We start from the raw sequence: 10,225 nt of genomic DNA, 5'->3' as shown, positions 1-10,225 counted from the left end.
TAGGGCACAGTATCTGCCTTATGGCGCGCGCTTAAGAGCTATTATTGGATGAATGACAAGGTAGTCAACGGTTCCCCGCAGGACTCTGGCCTCCCAGATTTGACCAATCACAAGGCGCCTGATTTGTTGTTTGGCGCCAGTTCCCCGCCCTCTTTTACGCCTGCCTCCAAAACCAGGAAAAAGGGAATGGCTCATAACTACGTCCCTGGATCGGGTTGGAAAGTGGACATGCTCAGTGAGAGCTGGTCCTGGTCCCTTTCAGAGAGCTTTTGCCCACTGCCCTTCCGATGGGGGCATTTGGGAAGGTCGGGAGTCCTCCAACTCTTTAGCTTCACAAAGTGGGTAATTTTGGCACTATCTACCCATCCTGCTTCTTCGTTTGAGGACAAAACTTTTATTTTTCTGTAGCATTCGAAAGAATTATAAAGGAAGTTATGTGTATCGCTATTTCAGAGTTTGTCCAGCATTGTGAAAGCCACCTTTGCTTTCCGACCTTTTTTATACCTGATTCTTGGCGCTAGTAATTTTCCGGTATCAAGGTGCTCTGAACCACAGAAACGTTGGGTTTTAGTTTTCTTTTCTCTCGATCGCCTCCGCCGTCTAGCACTATGGGTAACCGTGATTCGTTACCTGCCAATCATATTCACGGCGTTCCTAGCGACTGAATAGCCGCCTTGGTCGCCATTTTTGTTTTGGGCCCTCCTTGAAAAATGGGCGGAGGCCATTTTTCTTTGGGGTAGATTCCTTGCGCTATCCCGGCCCTTCACTCAGTGTTTCCCCGCCATCTTAAGTCCTGGTTTTGGCTTCAAGCCGGCGGTGAGGCCGCTCAGATCGTCTTGTGTTTGGGCCGCGGCAGCGTTTTCCCCACGCACGGGGAGACCCTGGGAAAGGGGAAGTAAGGCCGAAGCTTGAATCCCCAAAGCGTCTGAAGGTGGGCTTGAGAGCCCGCTCCCTGTTTAGTCTGAGTTTCCTCAGCCAAGTACTACTCCACCAGTGACCCTGGACAGTAACAAAACTAATAAAAGCCCGAACCCAAACCCTGCCACCATCATAGGTAAGAACGTGGAACTCCTGACAACCTAAGATGTTCCTTCACTTGAACTGAACTATTTGCCCATCTCCTCTCCCACCCCCGTGGGTTTTTTCTTTTGTTTTTTTTTAGCCTTTTCTGAATTCTTTTCCCTGTGCTTCCACCTTTTTTCATTGTTTTCAGAGTGCTAAAGAGTTAACATAAGCCTGCGGGAAATGGCATAAAAGTGGAAAGTATTGGTCTGGAGAATTTTTTGCTTTTGGGGGGAGAATGGAGCACAGTGAATGGGCCAGGTATTTGTATCAAACTGTGGCTGCCCACAACCATTTATACACAGTCTTTTCTGAGACATTTTTAGGTCATGACGTAAGTATGGATTGTGTTTGTATATACTGCCCGTTCACTCATTTATTCATTGCATTTTTATTTATTTATTTTTAAAGATTTTATTTGTTTATTTGACAGAGGGAGACACAGCGAGAGAGGGAACACAAGCAGGGGGAGTGGGAGAGGGAGAAGCAGGCTTCCCGCTGAGCAGGGAGCAAGATGAGGGGCTCAATCCCAGACCCCCCGCCCAATCATGGCCTGAGCCAAGGCAAGAGGCTTAACTGACTGGGCCACCCAGTCGCCCCTATTCATTGCATTTACTGAGTACCTAATGTATGCTAGGCCATAAGGATTCTGCAGTAAACCAAAACAAAAAAAAAAACCCCTTTCAGTCTTGGAGTTTACATTCTATCTGACCTCAACAGCTACTAGGTTGGGGCAAGTAACAATATTCTGTGGTTCTTAGCACTGTTGGACTATGACAAGTATCCCTTTGCTTCTTCCTTGATCTCCTCACCTTCCTTTTTTTTTTTTTCCTGTACTAGGAAGAAGTTGTATTGACACTTACTTCTTGGGTCCTAGATGCCACCATATTTGTAGGCCAGGTGGCTAATTTTATGACCAATATTCAAGTTACTTAGGGGTGCTCAGTGCTGTCTACTGACCAGCATCACCTGGAAGCTTCTTAGAAACTTTAGTCTCAGATCCCATCTCAAGATCCACTGAGGGGCGCCTGGGTGGCTCAGTCGTTAAGCTTCTGCCTTCAGCTCAGGTCATGATCCCAGGGTCCTGGGATCGAGCCCCGCATTGGGCTCCCTGCTCCGCGGGAAGCCTGCTTCTCCCTCTCCCGTTCCCCCTGCTTGTGTTCCCTCTCTCGCTGTGTCTCTCTCTGTCAAATAAATAAATAAAATCTTTAAAAAAAAAAAAAAGATCCACTGAATCAGAATCTTTTCTAGGGAGTGCACCTTAAAATTCAAGGGGCATTAATTCAGGACATGAACTAAAGATACAGAATGGCTCTTTTCAACCTGTGTTTCTTAAACAGTTAACAATATATTGTCAGTTTATCCCATGTTTTACATGCGGTGGGCATATGACATGTTTTCCTGGGCTTTTATTTTTTTACTTTTATTTATTTTTTTTTTTAGAGAGAGAGTGGGAGGGAGGGGTCAAGGGAGAGATTGAGCCCCAAGTCGGGCTCCACTGCTATGGAGCCCGACTTGGGGCTCAATCTCTGAAGCCTGAGATCATGACCTGAGCCGAAACCGAGAGTCTGATGCTTAACTGACTGAGCCACCCAGGCGCCCCTTTCTTGTGCTTTTTATCCATCAACTTGATGTCAAGAAAACAATTTAGTGTTCTAAAAAATCGAGAATTTGTCAGTCTGGTATATTATTATGTAACTGTTGTCACGGCAACACCTGTGTGCATATTTTTCCTCTGTGCATATGTTTATTTTAATTTATTACAAGTTGAATTCAAAAGCCTGCATGTGTTCAACAGTTCAGTATTGACTTGGAAAACCTTGGGCCATGCTTTACCAAAGTTTTTTGTGGCATCTAGCTCTCTTCTGTCTTCTAGTTTCTAGTGAGAAATCTAATCATTTAAAAAAAAGATTCCTGGCCGGTATCTGCCGAGTTTTAGACCCTGTGGATGGAATTTAGGAACCAGTAAGGTGTTTGAGAGAACAGCAAATTACTTTTATGTTTTTCACATGCTGTGTTTAGATTTTTTAAATCCCAGACGGATTTACTTAAAATAATTAGGAATTTGAAAGCATTGGAGAGAATTGGACTGGAAATGTAGTGAACTAGCTTCCCAGGAACCAGTCAGCTTGCCATTTATTTATTCTGTGCTCAGTAAGTTGTCCAGCTTTTCTTGTCCTTTTTCCACCTAGTAATTTGGAAAAGAATGAAGGTTGTGTTGTTTTTTTATTTAGCCTCATGTGAGTTTTTCAAAATGCAGCAAATACTGAAGTTTTGTGTAAGTATAATATGTATTGCTTTTGATCTTCACATATTGTATCTTATATTGTGTGTGCCAGTAGAACACAATGGGTAAGGAAATAAACTTCAGAGCCATATTCCCTGGGTTCAGATCCTAGCTCCTCCAGGTACTAGCCGTGTGACCTTGAACGGATTACTTAACTCTCTGTGCTTCCATCTTTTCATCTGTAAAATAGGGTTGATAAGAGGGTTAAATAAGTTAATAAAAGAAAAGTGCTTAAAACAATGCCTGGCGCGTGATCACACCTATGTACATATTAATCATTGTTTTTTGTTATTATAATTAAATCTCTGGGTTATTAAAGTTTTGTTCATTCATGAAAATCACTAAGGGAAAAGGTATCACAGTTCCATGACTTTAGGACATGTACCGGTTGGGAAGAGAGGCAGGTGGTCTAAATGTACTAGGAAGACAGATTTTTTTTAAAAAATGGTCTTTTTAAATAGCCTTATTGAGGAATATAGACATATCTTGCTTTATTGTGCTTTGCAGATATTTTTTTTTTTTTTTTTTTTTTTTTTTTTACATATTGAAGGTTCAGGGCAACCCTGCGCTGAGCAAGTCTTTTGGTGCCATTTTTCTAACAGCATTTGCTTGCTTCATGTCTCTGTGTTATATTTTGGTAATTCTCACAGTATTTCAAACTTTTTCATTATATTTGTTATGGTGCTCTGTGATCATTGATTTCAGCTTGCTGAAAGCTCAGGTGAAGGTTAACACTTTTTAGCGATAAGGTTTTTTTAATTAAGGTATATACATTGTTTTTTTTTATACATAATGCTGGGCCACATTTAATAGACTATATGGTAAAACTTAAACATCATTTTTTTTTAAGGAATATAAAACTTTATTGACCACTGTTTACTAGTATTTACAATAAACAGTATACAGATGGATAATATTCTGACTACAAAGTTACTGTTTTTCCTGGTTCTGCTGAACCAGCAACTCAAATACTGAGAAGATTGAGACTACATGTCAGGAATAAGCTGGGGTAGGGACGCCTGGGTGGCTCAGTGGTTAAGCATCTGCCCTGGGCTCAGGTCATGATCCTGCGGTCCTGGGATCGGGCCCCACATCAGGCTCCCTGCTCAGCAGAGGAGTCTGCTTCTCCCTCTCCCTCTGCCCCTTCCCCGGCTGTGCCCGCCCTCTCTCTCTCACTCTCTCTTTCAAATAAATAAATAAAATCTAAAAAAAAAAAAAAGGAATAAGTTGGGATAAAGAAAAAACATGCAGGCCAAGAATTCAGATTATAGAAGTCTGTCCACCCGTTTATTCTAGCAGGTGCTAAATTGCCGGTATCTCTACCCATCTGATTATGATTAGGTTTCCATGAACAAAGTCTTAGCTATTCCATGAATCATGACCTTTTAGGCAGTACAGCACAGGGATTTCAACTTCTTGAAAAGGAATGGTTCACTAGAAGGAACCTTTCAATGTCCATTTAAGTTTGTCCATTTAAGTTTTGCTTACCTAAGGTCTAGTTTTGTCATTTGAGTGGGGAGGTTGTTGGTGGCGATAAAATTTTCCTTTCAGGGATCTTGCAAATCAACTTGCATTTATATGACTATAGATATGCATATGTATTCTGATGTGGCTTATTTTAAATTGCCCAATTTAAATTGTTTACATAATATTTTAATTGTCCAATTAATTACAAAACGTGAAAGGTTAGGGCTTCAGGAAAAATTTCAATTTAATTTTAAATTATTTCTTTTTTAAAAATTTTTTTATTTTTAAAGATTTTATTTATTTACTTAGCACAGAGGGAGAGGGAGAAGCAGATCTCCCACTGATCAGGGAGCCCGACGCAGGGCTCAATCCCAGGATCATGACCTGAGCCCAAGGCAAACGCTTACCTGGCTGAGCCACCCAGGCACCCTTTAAGTGTTTTATTTCTTAAGTTACTGAAAATGATAGTATCCCAGAAACACAGGTTTATCCATGGTTATAAAATGCTTCCCATTCACTACACGTCGGTCCAGTACTTTTTCCACCACAAATTCTTCAGACTCTGCCTCTTCTACTTTTTTACTTTTTTCATTCTCTTTCCCATTTTTTGCAATGTAGTAGTCTTATTTGAGGCCATTTTTTTTATTGCAGACTTGCATAGCTATTATTCACCCCTCTGAACTGCTCCAAGTCCCTGGTCTTAAACATGACTTTTATATGCACTGGAGAACCAAAAATTCATGTGATTCACTTCATTGTGATAATTACTTTATTGTGGTGGTGTGGAGCTGAACCAGGAATATCACCATGTTATGTCTGTAACTGTCGTATAGTAAGCTGCACATATTTAAAGTGTGTAGTTTGATGTGCTTGACATATATACGGGTAAAACCATCACCACAATCAAGGTACGTTCCCCCAAGTGAACATATCTGTATCCCCCAAATTTCCTTTTGCTGTTTTATAATCCCTCTTCCTGCTCTCTTCCAGGCAACCACTCATTTGCTCTCTGTCATGATAGATGTCACTGTAGATAAGTTTGCATTTCCTAGCTTATCTAAAAAGAACCTTACAGTACATGCTGTTTTTTGGTCGGAGTCCTGAGAGTCTGGTTTCTTTTCATGATTGAGAGCCTTCTTTGTTGGAAGTATCAATAGTCATTTTTTTTAATCGCTAGGTAGTATTCTCTTGCTAGATGTCCTGTAATTTGTTTATACATGCACTGGTTGAAGGACTCTGAGGTTGTTCTTATTTTCACAGTACTCCTTTTCACTGCTTTGTTCTTCAGCTTATTTAATTGGGAAAAAAGTCCAATTATTTGGTGTCCATGCCTTCTATGTACACGGAAACCAGGAGTTGACAGTGGTAAAATGGGTATGCATTGGGATTTTTTTTACCTTTGCCTTTGTTAGTTTATGGATTAATGTTTTCTGAGTGAAACATGTTATGGCTTTTTAAAAATGCAAAACGCATTCATTGACTTTTTAGTGGGCTGTAGCTCTTGATGTATACATGCCTAGTCATTTTGAGCTGTGTTAAATCTTTAAAGCCTACTATTTGTATATTACTTTTTGGAGATTGAAAACAATAATGGATGCACACTAAGAAACCTACCCATCAGGCAACAAAGTAGAGATCTAAATGGAGAGTACTGCTCATTTAATGTTGGTGTAGGTACATTTCTAAAGTCTTGGCTTCTCTTATAGAAAAGCAGTGTCTCCTGGTTATTATGGTATTGACATTTTGTGCTTGAATATGTCAGAACTGGTAACTAAAATTGGATTTGACTTATGTTAGTTATAGGATAATATATAGAATATTGGTGTTATAATATCTTAAGACATTTAAGTTCATGTGTGTCACTGTGTTGGTTCTCTAGTTAGAAAAGTTTGGATTTTTTGTTTTGCAATTAAAAAATTATTTTAAAATTTGCATATGCTAAAATTCATTCTTTTTGGTATATGCTTTCATGAATTTTGACCAGTGCACTGAGTTTTGTAACCACGGTGTCAGTCAGAATGCAGGACAAGTTCCCCCCACCCGCTGCCAAAATTCCTTCCTGCTGCTCCCTTAGTACTAACAGTTTCCCATCCCTGGCTTAGCAACCAAAGATCTGCACTCCATCTCTGTAGTTTTCATGAAAGTTGAAAGGATTAGATTTCAAGACAATTATGTTAATAATTATCAGAAGGTTTTTTTTGTACTGTGAAGGTGACTGGAAGACCGTTATCAGAGTGGGGCTTGAGGCTTGCAGTACGAAGTGAGTTGATTAGGTGCTCTTTGTGCCCCGCAATGTTGATAATGATTATGGTTAACAGAGACCAAGGAACTGATGTAGGAAAGATGTTAGAGATGGAAGCCAATGGCCAAGATAGAATTCTTGAGACGTCTTTGGTGCAAAAAGGTGACTATTACAGCACGGGACAGGACCTGTGGGCAGGAAGAGCTGCACTGGTGTCATGAGGAGTGGCCTCATTATATACTTTCAAGTTGGGAGGGGGTTAGGGATAGTGTAAGCCTCTCAGGTATTTTGGAAGCAAGGTTTTCAGGATCCTGAGGGGGCTAGCTATTGTTAGGTAAAGGTCATTTATTACTGTTTAGTAAAAACTCAGTCATGAGACCCTTCAGATGTATATCAGTGGGTCATATGCTTGGGACTGCCAACGTGTGTATCTTGGGGCGTAGAGATAAAGGAAATTTCCAAAGGATTTTTTATATGTTAAAGGAGACTTACAGGGTCCTGAGACCTTATAAGGTCCCCCAATTAAGATTGCCAAAGTGGCAACATCAAGGCAGTTGCGTCTCTAGAGGAATGTCACTCTGCCTGTTTCAAGGACTTGTCAATGGCTGTAAGTATAAGGACATTTAATAATTGTTCTTCTGCCTTTGTTTCCCACATCACCACCACTGATGTCTCAGCAAGTCTACCAAGTATTACCTATCAGATCTTAACTAGTTCTCACAGGACCTCTAGATAGACACTCATTATTATCCCACTTCATAGATAAGAAAATGGGAGACTTAGAGGAATTAAATAGCTTGTCTGAGATCACTTGAAGAGGCAGGATTTGAACACATGTCTGTTTTACTAGAACCTGAAGGCTGTGACTGCCCCTGAGCAGGTGCCTGTATCTGTTTCTGACAAAGTATTAAATAAAAATTAGACTTTGCCTATTAGTGAAGCATCCCATGCCAGGATCAGTGTGGATTTTCTGTGTGCATAGCAGGAAGTGAGGGGCCCAGATCTTGGGCCAATTGGCTGGATTAAGGGCGTAGAGTGACTGAAAGGTAGGGCCATTCCATGGAATTATTTTTGGTAGAGGATTTCAGTATTTGACCTACATTTGAAGACAAAAGGAAAAAAAGTCCTAATGTTTTTGTCACTTGCATTATCCTCCTTCCACTATTGGAGCTTCCCTGTTTGTTTTTTGTCTTGTTTTGTTTTCCTTTTTTACAAGCTGATTTTGGCATTCAAAATTACCATAGGAAGAATAGGAAAAGCTGATTCTTTCTTACAATGACAGTGCCTTTTTATACTTTATCTAAGTTGTCAACAGCAAGATCTTTGCTCATTTGTTAGTTTTCCTTGGTATTTTTGTTAAAGTTTGTGATTCCTTCTTTGATACTGATTTTTGGTTTTTGTGGGTTTTTTTTGTTAGATTGGGGCAGGGAATTAAATGATTTCTCATTCTTGAATTATGGTTGTTCCTTTAGGAGTCTTAGGGTCTTTATTGTTTTCTGTTTCTGCTCCCATAGTTAGCATAAGTTTTTTTTTTTTTAAGATGAAAAAGGAAGTATAATAATTTTCTTGATAAAGTTTGAAATCCAGCGATTAGAAACCTAAAGTTAATTTCTAGCCTTCGTAATCTGGAGTAGTTGCTTTGGCTTATGACACAGGCCAGCAAATCTAAAAGGAAGACAAATGTGAACTTCAGAATGTCTTGGATTTTCCCACAGAATAATCTAGAAGGTCACTGACTTTCTTTATTAGCATTTATCTCTGCTTTGTATTTAAATGACAGGACAATCATGTGATAATGTTTAATCTACTTCCATTCCCTCCCAAAATTAATTTTCTTAAGGATCTTAGGATCTTTCCGTCTCTATGAAAGACATTAATGCACACATATTTTTGGTGGGGTCATACTCTATCAAAGTCTCCTCTTTGTGAAAAGAATGACTGTTTTCAGGCCAGAGAAAGTGCGCTCAAGAATGCAGAATAGAGGATGAGATGTTATTTGTAAGATTTATAATACACTTTAACTTCCCAGGCTACTTATGTAAATTATATGTTTCAGATATTTGGAAAATTGATCTTTTTGGAGATTGTCCTGAACTTCTTAAAATCAGGCAGTAAACTAAAAATTCTGCTGAACTTAGACTTGAGCTGGAAGCTCTGACAACAAGACTTTTTTTCCCCCAAAGATTTAATTAATTAATTTTTTTTTTGAGAGAGAGAGCGAGCGAGAGACAACGAGGTGGGGGGCGGAGAGGGAGAAGCAGGCTCCTCACTGAGCAGGGAGCCTGATGTGGGGCTCCATCCTAGGACCCTGGGATCATGACCTCTGAGCCGAAGCCAGATGCTTAACCAACTGAGCCACCCAGGTGCCCCTGATATCAAGACTTTTTTTTTTTTTAAAGATTTTATTTATTTATTTGAGAGAGAATGGGAGAGAGAGAGCACATGAGAGGGGGGAGGGTCAGAGGGAGAAGCAGACCCCCTGCTGAGCAAGGAGCCCTATATGGGACTCGATCCAGGGACTCCAGGATCATGACCTGAGCCGAAGGCAGTCGCTTAACCAACTGAGCCACCCAGGCACCCAGCAAGACTTTTTAACATAACACTTTAAACCCTGGGCACTGAGCTTATTGCTCCCTCTTGAAAGCAACTTTAGGCCTAGGAAAATAGTTTTTTATAAGATGCATACTTGCTTTGTGTGTGTGTGTGTGCATGTTCATGATGATCAGTAAAGCAAGTCTAGAAAAACTTAAGGATGTGCCCAGATTTAAAATTGAACGAATACATAGGCTAATATCTTTTCCATTCAAATGAATGTTAGAATGTCTGTATTTTAAAAATAAAAAAAAAAATTATGCAGTGAAAAACTCACATTTATGGCCTACACTTCAACAGTACCTCTGATCTGTTGCCCATTATTTTCAAGAGGAAACACTTGTGATCTTCTGTTTACAAGTTTATGTGTATTACAACTCATTCAACTTAGGCTGCATGATACATTTAACTTGTGTTATTTATGTATTGAAATAGGTCCAGAGTGCTTTGACCTCTTTTTAAGAAAGCTTGTACTGTGGAATTCCACTTAATGTGGAATTTGAAATTTGGGGACAGTAAGGACTTATTAGATAAATAGGTATGAATCTAAAAAACAGAAGTCTGTAGCCCCTTAT

The 10,225-nt window shown here is 39.8% G+C and overlaps 1 protein-coding gene across 2 annotated transcripts in view; it reads left to right on the top strand.

The window, feature by feature from the left end:
- Window positions 1-82: 82 nt before the first annotated feature.
- SLX4IP (SLX4 interacting protein) overlaps window positions 83-10,225 on the top strand; it is a 193,012-nt gene continuing 182,869 nt past the window's right edge. The window contains exon 1 of one of the 2 annotated variants that reach the window (XM_035005839.1): window positions 83-1,054. The gene's annotated coding sequence lies outside the window, so the exon portion shown is untranslated. The remainder of the gene's footprint in view (window positions 1,055-10,225) is intronic. The other variant, XM_035005838.1, reaches the window with a different exon arrangement.

Source organism: Mirounga leonina, unplaced genomic scaffold (genome assembly GCF_011800145.1).
Source record: "Mirounga leonina isolate KUSES-001 unplaced genomic scaffold, KU_Mleo_1.0 Mir_150, whole genome shotgun sequence".
Lineage (NCBI taxonomy): Eukaryota > Metazoa > Chordata > Mammalia > Carnivora > Phocidae > Mirounga > Mirounga leonina.
The sequence above is the reverse complement of the archived record's forward strand: the minus strand, read 5'-3'. Positions and strand labels throughout refer to the sequence as shown.